The sequence below is a fragment of the Heterocephalus glaber genome, unplaced genomic scaffold (assembly GCF_053883595.1).
Source record: "Heterocephalus glaber isolate CG9 unplaced genomic scaffold, H.glaber_assembly_v1.0 deba00001463, whole genome shotgun sequence".
Lineage (NCBI taxonomy): Eukaryota > Metazoa > Chordata > Mammalia > Rodentia > Bathyergidae > Heterocephalus > Heterocephalus glaber.
In genome coordinates this window covers 4,124,454-4,151,644 of record NW_028258310.1, presented here as the reverse complement: position 1 = coordinate 4,151,644, position 27,191 = coordinate 4,124,454, and the positions used below count along the sequence as shown (strand labels likewise).

At 36.2% G+C, this 27,191-nt stretch overlaps 1 pseudogene; it reads left to right on the top strand.

The window, feature by feature from the left end:
* The first annotated feature begins 22,118 nt into the window (after window positions 1-22,118).
* LOC101712405 (heterogeneous nuclear ribonucleoproteins C1/C2 pseudogene) lies at window positions 22,119-22,994 on the top strand (annotated as a pseudogene).
* The last annotated feature ends 4,197 nt before the right edge of the window (window positions 22,995-27,191 follow it).

Sequence of the window (27,191 nt, the reverse complement as noted above, 5' to 3'; positions counted from 1 at the left end):
TTGCTCTCCACTTTTCAAATGATATTATTTTCACCTTAATAACTCAGCATGTAAACATAATCTTTCTCATTTTTAAATTCATACTTCTCTACAGCTTATACCCTCCCTTTTCCATTCTCTATAGCTTAGCTTCTCAAAATGAATTAAGATTTTATTCCAAATGTACTAAAAATATTTTTCTGATTCTGGTACAGTGATTTATGTCTTTTTGTCTTGTAATTTTTAGTGAATATTCTTCTTCAGTGAACAATGATTTCTTTGTAAGTCTTATGTGCACTGTGAGTTGGAAGTATTCTTAGAAGGTAGATTTGCCTTTGTGGGTCTACTATCTAGAATCTATAAAGAACTTTAAAAATTCAGACCTCCCAAATTTAAAGACCCAATCCAAAAATGGACATCTGAAATGAACAGACATTTCTCAGACAAAGAAGTAGAAATGGCAAATAAACATATGAAAAAAATGTTCAACATCACTGGTCATTCGAGAGATGCAAATGAAAACAACATTGAGATTCTACCTCACCCCAGAAAGAATGGCTGCCATCATGAAGTCAACCAATAACAAATGCTGGCGGGGCTGTGGGGAAAGAGGAACCCCGTTCCACTGCTGGTGGGAGTGTACACTGGTTAACCACTGTAGAAATCAGTATGGAGATACCTCAGAGAACTAGGACTGGAAGTCCCATTTGACCCAGTTAATCCCCTGTTGGGTATCTTCCCCAAAGAATTAAAAGAATCATACCACAGTGAGATATGTGCACCCATGTTCATAGCAGCACAGTTTGTAATAGCTAAAGCTTGGAAACAGCTCAAGTGCCCATCAACTGGAGACTGGACAAAGAAGATGTGGTTTTCTTATAAAATGGAGTAGTACTCAGCCATAAAGAATGAAAAACTAGAGACATTTATAGCTAAATGGATGTACATTGAGGCCATACTCTTAAGTGAAATAAATAGGACACAGATATGTAAATACCGAATAGTTTCTCTAGTGTGAGAAGCTGAAAGTGTAAATAAGGGCTAAAAGGTATAATAGATAATGTGAAATAGGAAGAAAAGGAGCAAAGGGGAAGGGGAAGTGGGAGGGGTAGGGTAAAGGAAAGAAGGGAATGGAAATAATAATGAGAAAGTAGAAAAATGGAAACAACATCTTTGTAAATAGGGAGGGATGGAGGGGTTGAAGGGAGGGCAGGAGAATGGGGAAAAAATAAGAACCAAGAGAGATTATGTAAAGGTGCAAATTTCCAATGATGAATGTCATTATACTGTATACCTAAACTGTACCAATAAAAAAAAAAAAAGATTTGCCTTTGTGTATCCTGGGAATCCAAAAGCGTCTAAGAAGCCAGACCTGTTTTCATAAGAATTTCTCATTTGAATTTCAAGACTTATCCAAAAAGGCGTATATGAAACTCTCATTTGCATACATTATAAATTATAATTATGAATCACCTAAGACATATACTGCCCAGGTAAGTTTTATTTATTCTGGTTTTTGTGATGAGTTATACTGAATTCTTGTAGAAAACTCTATTTGTAGCAACTTTTTTATGTGTGAATCTCGTTTCACATTCTCCAGCAAACACTAAAGCTTTAGTTTTTAACTTACATTATGATTTGCCTTATCCCTTTGGGAGAACTATATTTTGCTTTCTCTCTTTTCTCTTATTTTGCATGTCTGCTTCAATCTTGGCATATAAAGATTTTTCTTACTTGAAAGTTTGTTATTTCATTTATTATTTTATATATTTAAAAAAGAAAAGAGAAATTCCTGCATATGTTCTATATAGCATGGTGAATACTCAGTCCTTTAGAATATGGTGGCAGCTCAAACCCCTGTATGGATTCTGTTTCTATTAAACAAACAAAAAAAAACTAACACAAAGAACACATGCCTGATTTTGCCAGAGAGGTGGCTAATTACTTTTAGTTCATGCGATATAAGCCCTTTCTGGCTTTCTACATTTATAGGCATTTTTCCATTTACTCTCATCACTGTTTTTCTTTTTGAGACTGCCAATTTATTATCTGACTCTTGTCTGCTCACCATGGATAATTTTATGGATTTATGGTATAATTGAATGGTTTTAAACAATATTATCAGAGATAATCTCTTCTAAGATTTAAAATGAACTTATGTGAATACTAGGTATCTGTTAGCTATTTTCATGTCAACCAACATATTAGAAAACAAATGTTATCCCATTGCCCTCCCAGGTGTACTCTGACAATCCTTGCCCCCAACTTTCTCCCTTCCTGACTACTCCTGATTCTTCTTATTGACTGCTTAATCCCAGTAAATGGCACTCTTCACCCCTCACCTCCTTATTCAAGTCACTTCTCTGGAAATCCTTTTGCTTGCTTCCCTGGATGCAGTTTCAAAAATAAATGTGTCATGTCAGTTTCTTCCCCTGAAGCTGTTATAGTCAATCCATTTCTCTCCATGCCCATTCATACTATTTCCTCTTTCTCACCTTGACTTACGGTGAGATTCTTACATGTGTCCAGACATAGAGTTCTGCCACTTCACAGTAAACTGCACTTTTCAGAGGACATATTCAATCACAATAGTCTTCTGCTTAAAGTCTTTTAACCATGATGATGCCCAAGCCTGGGATGCCTTCTCTGTCCTCTCCTCTTCACTTGAAGGACACCCTCTTATCTTTTAATACTCAGATTAGTGTTTATCCAGGAGACCTTCTCAGACATTAAAGTTGACCCTTTATTTTTCTGACCCCTGTGCATGTTTTTGTCACATTTATCACATCATGCTTTCCTGTACACAGCCTCACTGGAGAGACAGCCCTTTGAATGTAACACTATGTATCTAGTGATATGTACGGGGCCTTGCACATAATAGGTAGGCACATAGTAAGACATGTTATATTTTTACAGACAAATAATGTTTCCATTTATGTCATTGTATCCAAAGCCAACATAATGTTATTTTGGTAAAAAGTATTCCTCAGTACAAATATTGTTTAAAACATAGTTTTACATTATTTTTCATATCTGTGATACTTCATTACAGTTGTAGTTTGAAAATACTAATTAAAGGTGTTTTATTTTAAATTTGCTATAGAGTTTATTATAGCTTCTCTTCAAATACTTACCAGTTGTCTGATTATTTGGCAGCAGAATCTGCTGAATGATCTTTCTCTACACTTTTAAAATTTTCACCAAAATAATCATTGTGCTGATTGTATAGATTTCCAAAGAATAATATTTAAAGTTATGCTTTGTTATGTAACTATACTTCATAATTGAATAAAATATTACAATTTGACTGTGAAAGTGCTTTTAACTTTTATCTGACCACTTTTAGGATTTACATGACTTTATTTTGATGACTGCTATAACTGATTTCAGAAAGTAAAGCTTCATCACGGGGAAATATTTAAAAATATCTTCAGAGATATTTCACATGGAAAGATTATATATGTCAATATGGTAACCATAAATCAAAATATAAGTAGAGATTATAGAATTTTTCCCTCAGATCCCCAAATCAAAGTAGTAATCATGGAAGGGAGTTTCATAGAAAGAAAACTAGAGTAAAAATAGAATAAAATATTTCACATAACCCCCATTAAAATATTTTCCCTAAAAATTTATTTTTTAACACTCTAATGGTGGACTCAGATATTTACACATTTATCAAAAGTCATAGATTATACAACACTAGGAGTGAATCCTAATGTAAACTGTGGGATGTAGTTAGTATTTCAATATTGAGTCATCAGGTGTACCAATTGCTTTACTCTAAATCAATATATTAACAGGAGAAACTGGGAGGGCCAGTGGGAGGGAAGTAGATATATGATAAACTCTGCACTTGCTGTTTATTATTCTGCGAATCTGAACTGCTCAAGAAAGCATACAGGGGAAGGGGGTTGAGAGATACAGGGAGAGGTAGGGAGGGGAGAGAGGAGGTTAAAGAAAGAATTAAGAAATGTTATGCATGTGTACCAAATCCCCACGATGAATGTAATTGTTGTGTACTACAAACCTGTAGCAATAAAAATATTTAAAATACAAAATCAGTCTATTAACCTAAGAAGACAAAAAATTCTATATTAAACTTGAAATCACAGCTGTAAAAATGCTATTATTCATGAGAAAGAAGCATAAATTATTTAATATTATTTGCTAAGTTACTATTAGCTTGAAAAGGTTTTAACCACCTAGAAGATGAATTGCCTATGTTTTTACTCAGTTTTAGTTGACATAAGACCAAATTAGTTAATAAAGGAAAAGATTACAAGTTTGAAGACTATTATTAAAAAGAAAATTCATTGTATTTTTAAGGCAATTTAGTTTCTTTTTGTTAATGTGCATGTTGTGTATGGCAGGGGTTTTAGTCATCGTGATATGGTAGAATGTTACCATTTGTTATAGACTAAATTTTGTTCTTTCAAAATCCAGTATGTGAAAGTCTTATCTCCCAATATCTTAGAATGTAACTATATTTGGAGATAGAGCCTTTAAAGAGGAAATTAAGATTAAATGAGGTTATTAGGGAGGGCCTAACTCAGAAGGACTGCTGCTCTTATAGGAAGAGGAAATTAAGACACAGACACACACACAGAGGAAAGAGCACATGAAGATACCACAAGACAACCATCCACAAGCTAATGAAAGTGTTCTCAGAAGATACCAACCCTACTGACACCTTGATTTTGGACCTTTAGACGCTCTCCTCAGAATTGTAAGAACCTTCTTTTAGTTATAAGCTATTTTGAAATTATAATGATATAACCTAACTATAAAAAGAGGAAGATGAATACACACACACAGAGAAAACTAATAAAATTCTACACTCCATTCTTCCATTTTGAATTTTTGATGTCCCATTTTATATCTTTCTCTATTGTTTCTCTATTGTTTATCTCAACATATTAATGTAGTGATATTTTAAATTATGTCATTCAGTTTTCATAGTAAAGATATAATGGCTTATATTCCACATTTACAATATCAGAGATTTCTGAATATGTATTAAAGATTATTCATGTTAATTTGAAATAAAATATATACTGCTAAAATTGAAACAGGTAAACCCCTTAAAAAATTAAACATGCAATTATCAGTTCTAGCAATTGCACTCCATGGCACTTATATAAAATAAACAATAATATACAGTCACACTAAAACTCACCTATATATGTTCATTGCAGTTTTATTAATAATTGACAGAAACTGTAAACAGCTCTTCTGTCACTCATCAAGTGAATGGTTGAACTGAGCTATTCATATACCTTAGCACACTACTCAACAATAAAAAGTAACATACCATTGATGCACGTAGCAACTTGGATGAATCTTAATGTCATTATATTGAATGAAAAAGTGACCTCAAAAATCCTGTACCCTATATTATTCCATTTATGCAATTTTCTTGAAATAATCCTCACCAAAATTGTGCGTAGAGGATCCAAATACAAGCTCACTATCAGCATAATATAAAGTTCTGACCTTCTTAGCTTCTCTTAATCTCCAATTACATTTATGACTACAGAGAAAGCGGTCTTGGAAGGTTTTCTAGGTCAGCAAGTGAGGATTTGCCTCAAGTGACTCAGCAGGGAAGATCCCAACAGCCCTTGCTAGTGAGTCCATCTAAAGACTCATGCTGACTCTAAGGTGTGAATCACTATGGTAGTTAAAAGGTCAGCGCACTGATAAGTGTTTCTACTTTAGAAGGCATTCACATGAATTACAGATATCAAAATTGGTATAACTAGTACAAAAATATAGGGTCTAATGTATGTTTAACATCATATCAATAAAGTATTTCCTTCATACCCAGTGAAGATGGAGAATTAATTTACAAGGCAAGAAAATTCAAAGTGGAGGCATGGAAAGAGAATAGAGGGAATATTTGATAAGGATGATTTCCTTTTCCTTTCAGTTTTCTCATGGTATGTAAACTGGTAAATCTAAGGCCATATATTTCAAGAATGATCTATATTTCTAAGTTTGTTGTACTATATTATGCATATGAATAATTATGTTTTTACCTTTAACTGTTAAACTTTTAAGCAATGCAATCTGACGACTGTTACTGACTTTGTAAGATAAAAAGTTTCAGAAAAATTTAAAAACCCACAACTTTTTATTTTTCAGTATTTATTAGCTTTATTTCCAACTAACTACACAAATAATTCTTTTAAAATGTTATTCAAAACAGCTTGTAAAAATTAGGATTATATTTAAAACTAAATCTGACCCACAGTAGATATTATTATCCAATTTATCTCTCCAGGTAGTGAATTACTCCACATTCATTAAAGAACATATTACCTACCTCTAAATATCCCAGTGATAGACAAAAATAGAGATTTTTAATGAATGGATTTATTTGAGGAAAAAACCTTCATGTTTTCTAAAAGGATGGGCTTTTCATGTCAGGCACTAAGTGGTGAATCAGATTTCCTTTGATAGATACACAGGGGGAGTAGGGTAAAATATCTAAATATGATGACTGCTATAGTCAGGGTTTGCAAAGGAATAGATTTAATAAGGCTCATATAATTTATAAAATTATTTTTATAATATTCACTCAAAAAGTCAAATGCAGAGGAGTTCAAGAGATGTATCCACACACCAGAGATCCGAAGAATCCAGCCAAGTGCCTGGGTCCCATGACAATGTCCTGTACAAGTCCAGCTAAAGGTCTAGAGCCCAAGGTAATGTCCTCCACAAGTCCAGCCAGTGGCCTAGAGCAAGTCCATATCCAGGATCTGCACTGGGAAGCCCAAAAGACCAGTGGTGGAAGCCACAAAGTATGCACCAGTGGGTGAAGGATTTGTGCCACCAGGCTGAGGGATCTGCCCTGGAGCCAGGAAGCCAGGCTCAAGGCAAAGACTAGAACTACCCTGACAAGAACAGCAGCCATTCTTGGTGACAGGGAGAACCCCAGCTCCTCTGACAATGAGAACAGAGACGAGTCAGTATTAAGAAAACAAGCTGCATCAAGCTTCTCCAAGAAAATCAGCAGCAAATGATCTTCCCCTCCAATTTTCTTTCAATACCATTGGCAAAAATCCTTAAATGGGTTCTCTACATCCAGAACCACATTGATTCTGTTCAACTGGGTGTTCCAAGTTGACCATTAGTTAATCCACCACAATGACTGATGCTTACTATTGAGTAGAATTGAATTTATTCAGGGGTCTTTATCAATTCCTTAGAGAAACTGCCATTGTCGAAAATCATTGCAAGGTCCCCTGAAAGGGTGCCATTAAATGATTTCTGCATCTTATAACAAACCTGATGAACACAAGAGCAGGGGAGTATAACTTGATATTGGGAAAATACATGTTTTAGTCTAATGGAAACACTACTATTTCAATCTTAGATGGGCAGAAGAGAGAGCAGAAAGGGCAGGTCTATTGTATGAGGACTATTCACACACTGTCACAAGGAATCAAATGCATAACACATACCATCTGATGAGAAAACACAGAACTGTGTTCATTGTCAGGCTTTATTGTTGTGTGAGTTCAGAGAAGTTGCTTAATATATTCACTACAGTTTACCAAGGAGATTAAATTGGGTGCTATAGAATTTTCCCTTTTGAACTCATTGCATTGTCAAGAAGAAAAAACCATGACAAACTTAAAACTTCTACAGGAATGTCATTTGACTACACATATACAGGTGAATTTTATAAGGCTTTTCAGAAATCAGTAAAGAGTTTTTCCTACATAATATTTGCCAGCTACAGAGGCCTGTTGTTTGCAAATCTCTTTTCTATTATACCATTAGCTATCTGTACAGCTCTAAAAAAGGAATCATGATCTCAAGTAAGAAGTAAATTAGCCTATTTTGAGAATAAAAAACAGCTATTAGTTCACAAAAAAATTTGAGAGCTATCCATTTTAGTGTGAGAAATTCAGCACATACAGACACTGATGAGTTCCTGCCAGGAGCTCATCCTATGTCCAGGACCTTCTGAATTGAGGACTGCACACCTGAAAGTCTTTAGCTGTGCTTCCTCCAGATTCCATCCTGAGCTGCTCCTGCTGCTGCCAGCCTGTTTGTGTGTCTCCCTAGGGGTACCTGCTCTCTTCTTTAAGTTGAAAAGAATCATGAACCAGATCTTGCCAGCTTTCCTTGAAGAAGAGGTGACAATGGAAAGATTTTATTTTATTGAGACAGCCAATGTCTGCTGAGTCTAATATTTGACCAAATATAGAGTTACCAGTTTTCCTGAACCCTCCATTTCCAACCTCTGTTCTCCACTGATGAATTTCTATAAATGTTAAGTTCATGGAAGGCCTAGTTGGTAAGCTAGATTAGGGAGACTTCTTCCAAAATTCAAACAAGTTTTTGGCAAGGAAATTCTTGGCAGAAAATTCTTCTGTGTGCACGTTGTTGGTAGATAACATTTCAAGAATAGATTAGAAGTCAAGGGTACTCATTTCCAAGACTATGCTGTAAAAAGCACCAATAACACCTTTTGGGAATTATTTACTTATCCTTTAGAAATAAGAAGGAATATAACTTTTAATTGCAACTCACACATGTAGAAAGATTATTTTCTTGTCTTAGTCATTATTTTCCTAAATTGGAAAAACAACTATCCTCGTGCTTGAAGCCCTCCTACATTCCCAATGGGTTGTGAAGTTCAAATTATCAGACATCTCTTGATCTGACCCAAGTTGTTTTCCTAATTGTAGGCTTCCTGTTCCCTATACCTACTCTGCCTTTTACAGTATACTACATGTAGTTACTCCTGATTTCATTAAAACATTTCACCTCGAGCAGGGGTATAGCTCAGTGGTAGAACTCTTGCCTAACATGTGTAAAAAATCTCCTCTTCGGACACCAGACCACCAGACAAAGGTACTGAGTCCCACTGCTCCTGGTCCAGAGGAAGGGGCTTCTGGGCCACCATCCCTCCCACTGCTCCCAGCAAAGAGGAAAGGGCTTTTGGGCCACCTCCTGTCCCTCTGCTCCTGGACCAGAGGAAGGGGCTTCCGGGCCACCATCCCTCCCACCACTACTGGCCCAGAGGTAGGGGCTTCCGGGCCACCATCCCACTGCTCCTGGTCCAGAGGAAGGGGGTTCCGGCCACCATTGCTCCTGCAGCTCCCAGCCCACAGGAAAGGGCTTTTGGGCCACCACCCTACTGCTGCTCCCAGCCCCTGTCCCACCTCTCTCAGCTCAGAGGAGGTAATCCATGCAGGTGCTAGCAGCCCCCCACCCCAGTCGAAATGAGAAAACATGTAAATAAGTCTCAAAACCAGACTTCCAGATCACCTACAGCCATCCCAAAGGGAAATGAGATGGAATACTCTGATACTCAACCACCTGGACCCACTGAACTGGCAACAAATGGGGATCTGGAAAAAAATGAAATCAGAAATAATTTCTCAGATAACAGGAGAAATTGTGCCCCTAGTGCAAGACATAATTAATAAATCTAGAGAGGATCTCAGGAACATGATGGAATCCCAACATAAGAAACAAATGGAATCCATAAAACAGATGCAAATAGATTTCCAGGACATGAAAAACTCCATTGAAAGTCTACAGAGCAGAATGAGCCAACGTGAGGACAGAATTTCAGATATAGAAGATAAGATTGCAATTAGTGACCAGGAAAAGAAAAAGAGCTTCAAAATTATAAGGGAACTTGAGAAATCAATCTAGCAGCTGCTAGATGATGCAAAGAAGAATAACATAAGACTGATTGGGCTTAATGAAGAAACAGGAGAGAGTGGAAATGACATAAAAAAATCTCTTCACAGAAATAATGGCAGAAAACTTCTCAAGCAGGGGAAAAGAGCTTGACATACAGATAAGTGAGGCATGTAGAACTCCAAATAGCCTTGATCAAAAAAAAAATCTACAGATAGGCGTATAATTGTTAAGATTCCAGAAACACAACAGAAGAACAAAGTTCTCCAAGCAGTCAGAGAAAAGAAACAAATCACATACAAAAGAAAACCCATCAGAATCACAGCAGACTTCTCAACACAAACCATCAAGGCAAGAAGAGCTTGGAGTGACATATTCCAAGCCCTAAAAGAAAACAGCCTCCAACCCAGATTGATGTACCCTGAAAAACTATCTTTCAAAATGGATGGAGAAATAAGATACTTTCATGACAAAGAGCACCTTAGGAACTTTGTGAATACCAAACCACCACTCCAAAGAATTTTACACAATATCCTAGGAACAGACATTGAGGATCACAACCCCAGGAAGCAAAGTAGAATGAACCCATCTGGCATGACAAGAAATTAAATATAAGGGGGAGAACCCAACAAAAAGAAAAAGTCATGGCAATGACAAGTCAATATGTTTCAGTTATTACCATCAATGTTAATGGTCTCAATTCGCCAATCCAAAGAAATAGACTGGCAGAATGGGTCAAGAAGCAAAATCCAACAATATGCTGCATACAAGAAACATACTTAATTCAAAAGGAAACTCATAGATTGAAAGTTAAAGGGTGGAAAACAATACTCCATGTGATGAGAACCCGAAAAAAAGCAGGAGTAGCTATCCTCTTTGCAGATCAAGTAGATTTCAAACCAACACAGATTAAGAGAGACGAAGAAGGACACTACATCCTTGTAAAGGGAAGAATCCAAGAGGAAGACATGACAATCATAAATATCTATGCACCAAACACTAGTGCACCCAACTATATAAAACAAATACTAATGGACATGAAAAGTCATATATGCACTAATACAATTGTAGCGGGGAACCTCAACACCCCACTGTCACAAATAGATAGATCAACTAGACTAAAAACAAGTAATGAAATACAAGAACTCAATCGAACTCTTGAACAAATGAACTTAACAGATGTTTACAGAGTCTTCCACCCCACAAAATCAGAATACACATTCTTTTCAGCTGCACATGGGTCATTCTCCAAAGTAGACCAAATACTCACACACAGAACATGTTTAAGTAAGTGCAAAGGAATTGAAGTTATCCCCTGTATATTATCAGACCATAGTGCAATGAAATTGGAGATCTATAGCAAAAGAAACTTGAAAAATTTCATAAACATGTGGAAATTGAACAAAACACCTCTAAATAACCAACGGGCTCACAGAGGAAATTAAAGAAGAAATCATACAGTTCCTTCAATTCAATGACAATGACAATACAACATATCGGAATCTATGGGACACAATCAAAGTAGACTTACAAGGGAAATTCATAGCAGTGAATATGCATATTAGGAAACAGAATGAGCAAAATTAAACAACCTGATGCTAAAACTCAAGCTTCTAGAAAAAGAAGAGCAGGACAACCCCAGAGTTCATACAAAGGAGGAAATTATAAAGATCAGAGGAGAAATCAATGCAATGGAGACTAAGAGAACAATACAAAAAATCAATGAAGCCAAGAGTTGGTTCTTTGAAAGAATCAACAAACTTGACAAACCCTTAGCCAATCTTATCAGAAAAAGGGAACAAAAAGGCCCAAATCCATGCAATTAGGAATAAAAAGGGTGAAATGACAACAGACCCAGCAGAAATCCAGAGGATCATCAATACTTACTTCCAGAACCTGTACACCAATAAGATGGACAACACAGAAGAAATGGACAGATTCCTAGGTACACATGAATAGCAAAGTTGAACGAAGAAGACCTAAAAATTCTGAGCAACCCAATATTAACCAAAGAAATTGAAAATGTAATTAAAAACTTGTCACCTAAGAAAAGCCTGGGCCCTGATGGCTTCACTGCTGAATTCTACAAGACATTTAGAGAGGAACTGCTGCCACTACTGTTTAAACTCTTCAGTGAAATTGAAAGGGAAGCAATACACCCAAATTCATTCCTGGAAGCAAGCATCACCTTGATCCCCAAAGCAGAGAAAGACCCAACTGAAAAAGAGAACTATAGGCCAATCTCACTAATGAACATAGATGCAAAAATCCTTAATAAGATACTGGCAAATAGAATGCAGAAGATCATCAAGAAGATCATACACCCTGATAAAGTGGGATTCGTCCCAGGGATGCAGGGATGGTTCAATATACGAAAATCAATCAATGTAATGCACTATATCAATAGAGCCAATGACAAAAGCCATATGATTTTCTCCATAGATGCAGAAAAAGCATTTGACAAAATCCAACATGCATTTATGATAAAAACCCTACAAAAATTTGGATTAGACTGTCTCTACCTCAAACTGATAGAAGCCATCTATGAAAAACCAACAGCCAATATCATACTAAATGGTCAAAAACTAAAATCCTTCACACTAAAATCAGGAACAAGACAAGGATGTCCACCATCACTACTCTTGTTCAATATAGTTCTGGAAACATTAGCCTTGGCAATTAGACAAGAGAAAGAAATAAAATAAATAAAGATAGGTAATGAAGAAGTCAAATTGTCATTATTTGCAGATGACATGATACTCTATATAGAAGACCCCAAGAACCCCACCAAAAGTCTTCTAGACTTAATAACCAAATTCAGTCAAGTAGCTGGTTACAAAGTCAACACACAAAAATCAATAGCTTTCCTCTACACCAATGACAGACTCACTGAGAGAGAAATAGGACAAATAATTCCTTTCACAATAGCATACAAAAACTGAAATACCTAGGAATCATTCTAACAAAATAAATCAAGGACCTCTTCTCTGAAAACTATGGCACTCTGAAAAGAGAGATTGAAGATGATATCAGAAAATGGACAGACATCCTCTGCTCCTGGGTAGGAAGGATTAATATAGTGAAAATGGCCATACTGCCAAAACTGCTATATAGATTTAATGCAATTCCATTTGAAATCCCAGCAGCATACTTCATAGACCTTGATAAAACAATCCAAAAATTCATTTGGAAGAAGAAGAGACCCAGAATAGCAAAAGCAATTCTAGGTAACAGAGACATGGCAGGGGGTATCACAATTCCCAACCTGCAACTCTACTACAAAGCTACTGTGATAAAAACAGCATGGTACCAGCAAAGTAACAGACTTGAGGACCAGTGGAACAGATTAGAAGATGCAGAAACAATGCCAGACACACTCAGCCATCTCATCTTTGACAAAGGAGCCAAACACTCACACTGGAGGAAAGATAGCCTCTTTAATAAATGGTGCTGGAAAAATTGGGCTTCAACTTGCCAAAGATTAAAAGTAGGCCTGCATCTCTCACCATGCACTAAACTAAAATCAAAATGGATTAAAGATCTAAATATTAAAATAGAAACTCTGAACCCATTGGAACAGAGGTTAGGTAGAACCCTTGAAGACATTGGTGTAGGAAAAGATTTTATGAACAAAACCTCAGCTGCCTGTGAACTAGCACAAACAATCAAGTGGGATCTCTTCTTATTAAAAGGCTTCTGCACAGCAAGAGAAACCACCAGCAGTGTGAAGAGACAACCCACAATGTGGGAAAAAATCTTCACCTGCTCTTCCTCAGACAAAGGTCTACTATCTCAAATCTATAAAGAGCTCAAAAAGATCAGACCTCCCAAATTTAAAGACCCAATCGAAAAATGGGCATCTGAAATGAACAGACATTTCTCAGACAAAGAAGTGGAAATAGCAAATAAATACATGAAAAAATGTTCAACATCACTGGTCATTCAGGAGATGCAAATGAAAACAACACTGAAATTCCCCTTCACTCCAGAAAGAATGGCTGCTATCATGAAATCAACCAATAACAAATGCTGGCGGGGCTGTGGGGAAAGAGGAACCCTGCTCCACTGCTGGTGGGAGTGTAGACTGGTGCAAGCACTGTTGAAATCAGTATGGAGATACCTCAAAGAACTAGGACTGGAAGTCCCATTTGATCCTGCTATTCCAGTGCTGGGGATCTTCTCCAAAGAATTAAAAGAATCATACCACAGTGATATATGTGCGCCCATGTTCATAGCAGCACAGTTTGTAATAGCTAAAACTTGGAAACAGCCCCAATGCCCATCAACTGGAGACTGGATAAAGAAAATGTGGTTTTTTTTAATAAAACGGAGTACGACTCAGCCATAAAAAATGAGAAATTAGAGACATTTATAGCTAAGTGAATGCACATTGAGGCGATACTCTTAAGTGAAATAAATAGGCAACACATGAATAAATACCGAATAGTTTCTCTGGTGTGAGAAACTGAAAGTGTAAATAAGGACTAAATTTATAATAGGTAATGTGAAATAGGAAGAAATGGGGCAAAGGGGAAGGAAGTGGGAGGGCTAGAGGAAAGGATAGAAGCGAATGGGATTGATATGAGAAAATGGAAAAATAGGAACAAAATCTTTGTAAATAGGGAGGACTGGAGGGGTTGAAGGGAGGGCTGGGCAAGAGTGAAAAATAAGAACCAAGAGACACTATGTAAAGGTGCAAATTTCCAATGATGAATGTCATTATATTGTACACCTAAAATGTACCAATGAATAGAATGAATATTCGATAACGTGAAATAGGAAGAAATGGTCCAAAGGGGTAGAGGTAGTGGGAGGGGCAGGAGAAAGGAAAGAAGGGAAAAGAAAAATGATGAGAAATGGAAAAAAATGGAAATAAAGTCTTTGTAAATAGGAAAGGGTGGAGGGCGTGAAGGGAGGGCTAGGAATGGGGAAAAAATAAGAACCAAAATGCATTATGTAAAGGTACAATTCCCAATGAGAAATGTAATTGTGTTGTATACCTACAATGTACCAATAAAAGAATTGAATAAAAAAAATTAAAAAAAAATGTCCTCTTCATTCATTCCACTTATTGAAATTCTCCACCTCCTCAAAGCTGAGCCAGAGATGACCTTTTCCCTGAAACCTACTGCAGTGTCTCTCACTGCTGTTGATTCCACCTTCTTTTCTGCTGTTATGGTGTTTTTGTATACTTCTTCCATGGGGCTGCTTTGGATTTAAATAACTATGTACATGGTGGTCTAAACCAATAAGGTGCATGGATTCAAACCAGGGGATTGGTTTGTTCATTTCTGGTCTACCTACTCCTAACAGATATTTGACTATTCACACAACACAAATTGTCAAAAGGAGATTTCTTCATCAATAAAAGGGAATTTGGGAGAAGAGTTCAAAAGAGATTTAGGATTATCTAATGACCCACAGAGTAGTTTGCTCTGTCTCAGCCATTCACACCACCACTCTATAGTTGTTCAGAAAAGAATCAGAATCTTTCTCCAAATAGCATTTTTTTGTATGTGCATCATCATGATCAGCTGGGTTTGTTGGTTTTAGCCCTTTATTTCCTTAACCTTATTCTCTTGTTGCTGAACTGACACTTGAAATTCACAACAGACCTGAAATCCAAGAGCACACAAAAAGAGCCAAGGTCAGAGCTGCTGTGTAAGAATATTTCTCCAAGATCACCTCTATCACTATTATGGTTGGTACTGAGTGATCATTTCTCATCAGGGCAGCTGCTTCCAACTGTCAGATGCCATGAAAAGATGGTTGGAGAAAATAGTGAAATGGCATAAAAAAGGAAGAATAGATGAAGAGAGCTCCACTAGAGGTTCATCCACTGTTTCTTTCTCCTTCTTCCACCAAAAGAATATAAAACTCAACAGAGAAAATAATTTGAAAGATATTAGTAAAATTTGTTTTGCATTTATTTTTATCCTTATGGCATTCTGTCAAAGGGTTCTGTAAGTCTTACAGTGTAGAGGCCAATGGGAGTGATGAACAAGGGATGTTACATTTAGACTTAAGAAAGAAAATGAGGGCCAGGGATTTACCTCAGTGGTTCCGGCACCTGCCTCGCAAGTGCAAGGTCCTGAGTTTGATCCCCAGTACCAAAAAAGAAGAAAGAAAATGAATAGTTTGCCTCAGATATTCAAAATAGTATTTCCAGTGAGATAAAGGAATGGTAAACCAGACTCCAAGGGCCCCTTTCCTTTCCCCTGGATGCCTTTCTCTTCTCCATTGGGATGTCAGTAACCAGAAGGCAGGTCTTAAGTTTTGTATAAGGTAGATCCTCATCAGGCAGAGAAAATCCCATGTCTTGGTCCTGGAATCCTTGAGAAATAGTAGGAGATTGAGCCAGAAGATAAAACAATATGCACTCTTTCTCCCTCACTGATATATCATTGTTGGAGGGGGCAGTCCCTAGAGATGGAAGCTTTTATCTGATTCATTTTTTTTGGACTACAGAAGGAATTATCTCTTCAGTCACCCTTTACCTTTGTTTATCTGAGAAGTGACCCTACCAAAGGTAGTTAGTGGCATGGAATGAATGATATGGCAGAATGAGGGCCAGAGCTTAATGTTTGGTAGCCAATGGATACTATGCCTCATGAGGACTCATATGTTCCTGTTAAACTTTTAAGGGTTTGTAGTTAACCTATAAGTTAGTGAACCCACTTTAGAGATTTCTTGGTGATAGTAGCACTGACCTGACAGTACAATTGGGAATAGATTCCTAAGCCATGAACTGAATGGAAGATATAGAACCTGTGAGGCTAAGTCAGCAGGGAGCACAGCCTGGGAAAGAATAAGCAGGCATAAGAGACAAGGGCTCAGAGAAGGCTGAAAGGGAAGAAAACCGGAGCCCTTTAAGAATTATACCAGGTTTAATTATGACACCAGAGCAAACTACAGCGAAGTGGACTGGGGTTATTGTCACATAGATCATAGGAACCCTAGGATGTACAAGGAACCCTAGGACATAAGGATTTTCTCATGGCCACTGCCATAAAGGTGTGGTAGGATTCACTCAGTCCTGCACTGCCATGCCACACCAAGGAATTAAATAGGTGAGAGTGACGAAAAGCATAAAGATTAAATTTTCAACGTGACCTAATTGAAAATGATTACAAGGACAAAATGATTGTTTAGCAGGGTTGTTTTACCATTGTAATGTTTAAAATTATATATTTAGACTAAAATGCATTTCTTCTATCTAGAGAATAGGATGATCACCATGTTGAGAGATTAAATAAATAATTTGCATTTTCTCAAATTATCAGAAGGTGGTCTGAGTAAAATCGATGTCCTAGTACATGAAGTAATCTGGCTTTGGCCTTTATTGCTCTGCTGAGTATTAAGATTGACTGTTCTGAATGCCTGCATGGGTGACCTCTGTTTCTGATGCCTCCAGTACTGTGCAGTAGGTGATGGGTCTGCAAAGACAGGTGATTATCCGTCCACAGGAGGCCTTTCTAAGAGAGCTCAGGTCAAGCTTCTAAAAAATATTAATAGGAAAGCCTTGGGTATTGTCTCTGGAGAGAAACCTGCACTCTGTTTTATCTCCTTTTCATTCTCTTTTTTATAATTTATCTCATTCCTTTACCATTCTCATTATTTTTCATTGTTCTTCTTTCCTCTTTTCTTGGAGATTTTTTTTCATGCTATTAAAACTTTCAAAATCTGCTATTCAATGCTAAATAAAAGGAATAGTGTTTTTTATAAATCATAAATACTAAGCTTCCTGCCATATTTTAACACATGAAAGCAAATAGAAAAAAGTCAGAGTTTAAGCAATGCAAATACAATTTAATTTTATAATTTACTTATACATGAAATAGACATTTTATTTGATACACTAACTCACAGAATAATATCATTCTTAGTTAAGCTTCATAAATACGACTGTTCCATGTAGTTATTGGCTAAATAAAGTTCTTTGAAATCTGAACTACTTTAGGACACCTTCGTATTTTAGTTAAACATGGGGAAAAAAACCCCTTTAACATATAGGAAAATGTTAACAGATGGCTGAAATGAAACACAATGTTCATTTTGTCATGCATGATCTATTATGTGTAGCATGATTTTTCCTAACAATTTTTTAAGAAAGTCCCACCAGAAGTGTACATTATCTCACAGTAAGGTCTGCATGTATGAAAACATGGGAACCAATGCTGTGGGTTATCAACACAGGAGTGGAAGCCACCACCTTAGTACTGATGGAAACATTGGAGAATTTAAAAGTCTTAGCAAGCCAAACATACTTGCTGTCTTCCTTTCCTTTTATCCATTTTCCAGGGACATTTACTTTGCCTTGAAGTGATTCACATACTTTAACCTCCTCAGTTCATTTCATCACCATTTCAATATTTATGCTGTCTCTACATCAAATTTATCAAAAGCAATGGCCAAAATAATCTAAAAATTCCTGTGACCAAGAGAAGGAGAATATATACAGTGGTCTACGTTAATTGTTTTGTTTGGAATATGACATGTGATTAACCTTCAACTCTAGATTTCTTATTAAAAGCTCTGAACTTCTTTTTTTAAAAAAATTCTTTTATTGGTACATTTTAGGTATACAATATGTTTATATTTATCATTGGGTGCTTGTACCTGTACATGATGTATCTTGGTTCTTATTTATTCCCCATTCCCTGTGCTCCCTTCCCTATTTACAAAGACATTGTTTCTATTTTTTCCTTTTCTCATAATTTTTCCTTTCTCTTCTTCCTTTTCCCCTTCCCCTCCCATCACCCCTACACCTTTGGACCTTTTCCTATTTCAAATTATCAATTATTCATTTTAATCATTTTAATCCTTATTTACACTTTCAGTTTCTTACACTAGAGAAACTGTTCAGTATTTACACGTGTGTCCTATTTATTTCACTTAAGAGTATGGCCTCAATATGCATCCAGTACAGAGATACCTTAAAGAACTAGGGCTAGAGGTCCCATTTGACCCAGCTATTCCTCTGCTTGGTATCTTCCCCAGAGAATTAAAAGAATCATACCACAGCAATATATGTGCACCGATGTTTAGAGCGGCACAGTTTGTAATAGCTAAAGCCTGGAAACAGCCCAAGTGCCCATCAACTGGAAATTGGATAAAGAAGATGTGGTGTTTTTTTTTTTTTTATAAAATGGAGGACTACTCAGCCATAAAGAACGAGAAACTAGAGACATTAATAGCTAAATGAACTCCTTTTCTGATCAGATTTCTATAAATCTGCAGACCCTTCACAATAATTTTTAAAACTCTTGGACAGAGATCATGAAAGTCAATTCAAATTCAAATTTCTATTGCCCAACACTCAAACGTGACCAAAAATCCCCCCTTATATACAGTCAGGATGGTGTCATAGTTATTATTCATGAGTGGGGAGACAACTGATATTTGTAAACAAAAAGAAAAGGATAAAATGATAATCTTAAAACAACCAGTGTTGATCCACATGGAGTTCTTGTTTGAATTCAGCTTTGGAAGATTCTTGTACTGTAATTATTAAATTGTGGTTCCAGATCTATTTTGGAATCAAGATCTTTTTCTTTCATCTGGCTAGATAATTTGAAGTCACTGTTTAATATTTCCACAGTAGAGGTATGCATTTCACTAGTTCCACACAAATATGCCTATAGTTTGGCATTTATTTTATCTTAATTCAAAAATTCTATCTTACATTAAAATTCAAATTCATTCTCTTTCACACTGATGCATATCTACTTGATATGTGACCCTGCTTTTGTTATTCACAAGTTTGATCTTTTATTACAGTTTGAAAAACTCAAAGAGATTTTCACAGGCAGGATCCTTACTAGCAAAGAGCATTCATTCTGAAATACCAACTAACTAAAATTCAGAAAATTAAACAATACACTCTACTGAGAGAGAAAGTTCATACACAAATTAGTTACATTTGCATCTTTAAAACTACCATATTATTCGAGCTGGTGTGATACTTAACTAATCTCAGAATCCATCTGTGCTCAATAGCATAGAGAGAAACAAGTGTCATTAGAAGAAAAAGTATCATTTTCAAAACATCTTGAAATGCCTTACATTTCTTTAACAAGGATAACTATTACTTATAAAAACTATTTATTTTCAAATCACTTTGATGTATGTGACTAGCCAATCATTCCCTAAAAGTAGAATAAGGACAATTTCTTATATAGATGAAGAAACAGAACATCAAGAATGTGATATTTCTATGAGTAGGACAGTTATAATTTACTCAAAGATTTGAATTCTGTGCAGTAAGTGCAACCTTTTAATGTCATGATTCTTAAATTTGTTTATCATGGTTCTATCTCTACACTATTCAAATGTATTTTCAAATGTATTTTATCCTCATGATTTTCCACTTTTGAATCATTTTTGAGTAAATATTTGATGTGCAGCTAGTATGTGAATGGCACAAATTCTCCTCAAATTATGTCTATGTCATAGATCTGAGTTTTTCATTAATTTTCATTATTTTTCCCTCTGTCCAATGTCCTTATTGGAATGAAATTGCTTTGCATGGCTTTCTTTTCCTTTCCCTTTCCCTGTTCTACTTTCCTCATGCCTTGCAGGTTTCTCCTGATAGAACAGGCCTTAGGACATTTTCTTCATTCTAACAGATCCTGAAATTATTTATTTTCTCATTAAAAATTTTGATGTATAAAATATACATATTTTTGTTTCCATATCACTGTAAAATTGGGTAATCTACACAAAACCAGGTTATTCATCATATAGCTCAATATTTGCATGACTTTGGCATGGCCTCCTTGTTGAAGGTTGGCTCAGAGAAGCTTTATTCATTAAACCAGGTACCACATTACTCTTAGTTCTGATGGCCTCTGAAGACAGTTTTAGCTTAAAGAATTTAGAATGAAAAGTCCTTTATTTGCTACCAGTAAATACAAATTTTATAATCAGGTATGTAGAATTTCTTAACGCTTTCTGAAATAATTGTCAAAGAAAGACTTTCAAATATTGAAGAGAATTCCCTTGAATCTCCTCTTTCCTGGATATGTATTACCTCCAGTTTGTTGAGTTTCATCAACCCAAGTCTTAGGATGAGATGAAAATGACTCATTGTAAATTCATTCATTCATTCAGCAATGTTTATTATATACCTGCTAAGTATAATTTTAGGAATTTTATATCAGGGCTCTTATTCTAAGGAGTGATAAATTTGATGTATTCCTATTAAATGTCTTATTCAGATTTGAATACTTCCAAAAGCCACTGCAAAGCTGCTAACACTGGAGGGAGTACAGGGAAGGGGAATGAAAAAAACCAGCTGTCTTCCTCTTGGAAAGTCCTGGTTAGTTAGAAAGTTCTGACTCCTAAGACTCATTTGTGTCATTTTATTTGCCTCTGTCTGACTTTGTGGTCAGAAATTTTGTTGAGGATCTGGACTCACTTTTCCGGCCCAGAATCAGTATCAGAATTTCACCTATTATGAACTGGCTAATGGTCAAATTTTAGGGGTGGGTATCTGGACCCTGGGGTAAGAATCCTTCCTCTCAGTAAGTCTCCAGTGTATTCCAAATTTTCCTGAGGGGCTTCATCCTCAAAACCCCCATATTTTCATATGAATGATCATACAGAATGTTTAACAGCTCATCAGCCATAAAATCCAGCCTGTAGATTTTTCCTTTTTACTCTTCCTTGAAGATAAAGCCAGAGTAGTGATTTTAAAATCTCCATTGAGAGAAGATGGCATTTCGCTTTTGTTTGCTGTGTAACCCTCTCTTAGAACAGAAGAGTTTTTGGCTAAAGAAGCCATAAGTCAATGAATGAATAACAATTTTTTAAAAAAATGAGACAAGTTGTGATTTCTCTCAGTGGACCACAATGCAGGCCATGTCTTTGGTAGATGCTCAGGAATAGCAAGGATGATTCTTTACATGGATATGGAAAATTAATTTCATCCCAGTTCAATAATTCTGTTAGATCTGTATAAAATAAAAATTTTTGACAAGTATAATGAGCAGACTAAAAGTCTAATCAATATCTTTGGGGTCTAGGTCTAATGCCTTCTGTAGCACAGCTGCTCCACCTATGGGATCATCTTTCTTCATATGAACTAATCTCATTCCTTGTGCCTCTTAACTCTCTCTCAAATGTATACATAGTTAATAGTATGATCATCTTGTATTTCCTACTACAGTGCATGTTCCTTGGTTCACTGAAGGAAGGTCTGTATTATCAATTTCTGTCTTTTAAATCTTCCATACTACACAGGGTAGAGCCTAATAATTGTTTGTTAAAAGTTTTGACTGAGCATTTTGTGAAGAGGCAAAGATTGAGCAGTTGCGGCCACTTTGCTGACCTAGAGCAGCAGTCAATGTCTCCACGTAGAAACTGGGAGTAGGAGATTTGGAATCCAGTGTCTTCTCTCATCCCTCTCCTGGGAGATTTTTTGATCTTCAGCTACAGATTTGTCTTTGTCAGCAACCTTACCATCAAACAGGATGGCTAGCAATGTTACCAACAAGACAGATCCTGGCTGCATAATTTCCCATGTGTTCATTGGGAATGTCAACAATCCTGTGGTAGAGAAATCTGATGTGGAGGTAATCTTCTCCAAATATGGCAAAACTGTGGGTTGCTCCATTCATAAGGGCTTTGCCTCTGTCCAGTATGTTAATGAGAGAAACCCTGGGGCTGCTGTAGCAGGAGAGGATGGCAGAATGATTACTGGCCAGGTTTTAGATGTTAATCTGGCTGCAGAGCTGAAAGTGAAGAGAGGAAAAGCAGGTCTTTAGAGAACTACAGCAGAGATGCAAGACTCCTCTTTTGGCTTGGACTATGACTTTCCATGGGATTAATACACCAGATTTACAGCTACCAACCAGCATGTGCTGCTGCTGCTCCTCCTCCTCCTCCTCCACCTCTGCCCCCCCCCCCCCGGGCTTCAGTGCTCTCAAAATGCCAGTGTGTCAGGAAACACCTCAGAAGGGCAAAAGTGGCTTGAGTTCTGAGTGAACAGCAGGAATCTTCTTCTGAGTTTGGGAATTTGAAAGGAGATGACCTTCAAGCCATTAAGAAGGGGCTGACCCAGATAAAACTAAAAGTAGATTCTTAACTGGAATCCTGGAGAAAATTGAAAAGGAACAGAGCAAGCAAGCAGAGACAAAACAGAAGAGGAGCAGCCCAGCACCTCCCTGAAGAAAGATGAGACTAATGTGAAGACAGAGTCAGAGGCTGCTGCTGTAGGTGACTGCTGAGGAGAGGATCTACAGAAGGACAGGGAGGGGAGGGCGAGGGGGAAGGGGAGGAGGGATGACCAGCTGGAGTTGATCCAGGATGATTAAAAAGAGGCTAGGGAAGGAGAGGATGACTCTTAAGCACATAGTGGGGTTGGAAGTCCCATCCCAATATTTCTTTACCTAAGCGCTTGTCTAAAATCAAAATTCCACCAGATCCTGTTGCCCAGTATCTTCAGCACATGCTCACTGTTCTCCCTATCATTGTCCTTCCCACATTCATAATTGCCCTCTGCCTAGACACATTTTCACTTCCTTTGATGCTCCTAGTAGTTTTGTTGTCTTACCCTGTAATTTTTGCTTTTTAATTTTGATACCTCTTTATGACAACAATAAAAAGCTTATATGGTTTTTATCAACTGTTTCCAAAAGCAATTTTTTTGACTGAATAAAATCTACAAGACCCAGACTGAGTTTACTTAGAATAAATCCTAGAGAAAACTGGACAGTGGTACTAGAGTATGGTTTGATACCTTGTCATATATAGGAATTCTAAAACTTAAACTGTAATAGCTATTATTTTTATCTAGTCTCTCTCTCCTTCCATACATTTGTTCCAGTTAACCCACGAACTCACAAAAGGTTAAGTTTGGAGCATAATGAGACTGTTTGATGAAAAGACTAGAGATGTTTATAATAAGTTCTTACAAAATGTAGTTTCTTTCTTTTTTTGTAGTTTCTTGAAAAAGGAGATGAGATACACTTCATCATTCATATGTAACTTCTTGCAAGATGAGATGCTTTACTGCCATCAAGCAAGTAATGATGTCGTGGGAAGCAGAGTCTGTGCTTCTTGTCTGGGATGCCTAGACACAGGGCTATGACAGTGGTTGCAGACAGGAATTAGCCTGAAAACAGTCCTTGGTGTGCATGCAGAGAGGTCAATAAGTACACCATTATAAATTAGCTTGGTGGACTAGTGTGGTCATTAGCTGGGTCTAGTGTTCCTATTTCATATAATTGTTTGCTGTACCTGAATTAACTGGAGTGTTTAAATCCTGCATATTAATTCTGTGCTGCAGGATGTAAAGCTTTGGACTAATCCCTTTAATACTCTTTAGTATAAACACCTTAAGCAACAGCTTTATAATTAGTTCTACTTACAGTCTGGATATAATTTACTAGTTTTATAGCTCATAAGTTACCACAACTTTTTAATCATACTAATTATGCTTTAGAAGGTAAGCATAAATGGACTTTTCTAGTTTATTTCAAGAATAAAAGCAAGACAGTCAAAATCAGGAGATTAATAAAATCCAATATATGGATACACTTTGTATTTTTATGGCAGCTCAAGATCACTCATCCTTGGAATTTAATCACCAGATTAAGGTAGGCTATTAAGCTGAGCAGGTAATTTTTTTTCTTTAAAATGAAGTATATATATATATATATATGTCATATATGACATATATATATATATGACAAATTTCTTTTGTTGAGTGTGAAAAATGCTCGTGATTTAATTTTATCATAGCAGTGAGTGCTTTGATAATATCCCTCTTGTGTACTAAACCTAGTAAGTAAATAATGGTTTAGCTGCTAAGGATGTGTTGATCCATTTTTCTTTTTACCTATTTATTCCCCTGAGGATTTTAAAGCACAAATCATCTCTGACATTAAGAACATTTGTATGGTTAGTCCACTCCGTTTACAGAGCAGCCCTTTAAATTAAATCTTAAATAGGCATTTAAATTAGATTTATTAAAAGTTATTTATATTAATTAAAATAAAATCAATTATTTAAAGCACTTTATTAAGGTTTAAGAATATTATAAAAGATAAAGATTTCTACATTGGCACTAAATTTCAATGAGTATGCATTAGTGATTGATCTGCTTTAAATATATAATTCCTTTTCATATATCTTGCTGAAATATTTTAGATTCTCTACAAGTTCAATATATAGATAATTTTTTCTGAGAAAATGTCATGAAAAATAGGTCAAGTCTTTTAGATTTCAACCATAAAATCTATTAAATAAATGATGTATAAATACAAGTATAATTTTATGAAATAATGTGTTGATATTTGTGTACATAAAATTGGGTTTGTTATACTGAAACATAGACAGTGGTTAAATAATTTATTTTGTCCACTCTAAAATAAAGTACTGATTATCTTTTGGTTAATTTTGGTTATGATAAATCATATTGACTATAAATAGTTCATAATGTTATGGGCCAGGTCAGAGGTTGGGTATATAAACAGTTACTATGAGACTACTCTATACATTTTATAGTGATATTACTAAATACTTGAGAAATTTATAGAAATGAGGAAAATTCTTTAACACAGGGAGTAGACTGGACTATAAACAGCCTGGGCAGAGATCAGCTGAAGCTAACCATAATCTTAGAGACTGTGGAAGGAAAAAATGACCCATAAGAACAGACATCTCTGGCTAGTCAAGGGAACTTCAGATGAGAAATTCCTAGCCATAAGTGTGAGGTCCCTGAAGAATCCTTGAAATCACTAGGAAAGCCATTTACTGTGGATAGCCCAGAAAGTACCAAATTAGATTTCCAACTCTGGAAGTGTTGGAAACAATTGTTGACTGGGGGAATAGATAGTGAGTGAGAGGAAAATGAGGTGACCCCTCGACTTTACCACCCAACACTGGCAGGCCATAGCAGGGGAAGGGGGAGAGATCTTACCTATGAATGAATATTGAAAAAGTGATTATCATATGGATCACAAATTAGAACATATATTGTCATCTTAAAGTGAGGTTTGCAGACACGAGGAGTCTCCAAGACCTTTCTAGGGGATTTGAAGTTTAAGAGATATTTTTGTAGTCATACTAAGTCATTTTTTTCATTATAAATGCAATATTATAAATGCAATTATAGATAAAACTGTTGACTCAATAGCTTGAATCAAGGCAATAGTGTCCAGTTGTACTCATAGTGATAGTTTTTTATCACCATCATCTATTGGCAGCTAGTAAAAAGAAATGCTTGGCTGAGCCATCTTTCTTTCAAACTGCTATCATGGCTAATACATTTCTTGTAGCCAGGCTTACTATTATCTTTCTTGTCTTTAAATGTTTCCTTTCTCTCTTCCTCACCATTCCACACAAATGTTCCATCCCATAAGAACCTTCGCTCATCTGATGGCCCTCTTACCTCCAGTTGGCCTCTAAGTCTTCTGGAAAGATTATTCCAAGTGTTGAACCCACTGGACAAATGTTTGGGATTCTGGACTACTCTCCCACTTTTCTCACATTAACCCGAGTCATGTTTAATTGTTTCTGGATATTGTTTTCTGATTCCTGAAATGACAGCTAAACATATTTGTAAGTTTATCTTTCAAGTATTAGTGGTTACACAATATCTTTACTGATTCTCTACCCCTATAGCCTCCTCTCTTCCCCTATTGAATAAAAGGGATCCCAATTTTTAAAAGAATTATTAGAGCAGAATCTGGCTAATTTATATTTCATTGACTTCTAGCTATTATGGGAAAAAAATGATGCTAGGGTAAAAGTGCTCAAAAGCCCACTATGTGAGCAGGCAACACATACGAGTTCAAAATGGTGAATCACCAAAAATTACATTATCCAGGAAGTGGAAGTGCTTAGCTCAGAAAAAAAGGCACATAAAGCTCTATGAGTGTAGTAACTGAATGCAGAGAATTGAAGTATAGTCCTAGAGTAGGTGAATTTAATTTATTCTATTCAGTTCTAGAATACTTGTCTTTCAAGAAGTCAAGATTTCATTATTAATTGTTACAAACTTTTGAGAAATTCATTTCCTTGTGAATAAAGAGGATCAAAACATGTCACCTTCAAAAATGCCACTTTGGTACTTGAGAATCAACAGATATAGCAGAGTAACACTTATCTGACTGTAAGGAGAAACTTTTGAAAAATGGGTACTGCTGTAAAATCTGTCTCGGGGGAGTTTTAGGGCCACAAAAAAAGAAAGCACCAGAATGAGTGAAAACAAAGAAGCTGACTAAATTATCCTGGTTTTCCATGTATTTATCTTCTCACAATTTATCACCCTTAGAAGCCCAGTGAGTTTTGATTTTTACCTAGTCCCTTCTCCACAGTGTATTACCCTTTGTATAAATGGTATATAAGTTTCATCACTCTTTCTGAGTCTAACAACTTCCCTGGGTTTTTGCTTCTTTACTTTGAGTATCTGCACACACAAAACAGTAACAACATCAATGAAATGGGTATGCCTTTACTTCTCTTCATCTGTCTTTTATAAGTTTAATTCAGAAACAGCCACTGAATCTAAAGGTAGAGGAAACGTTTTTTCCACTCCT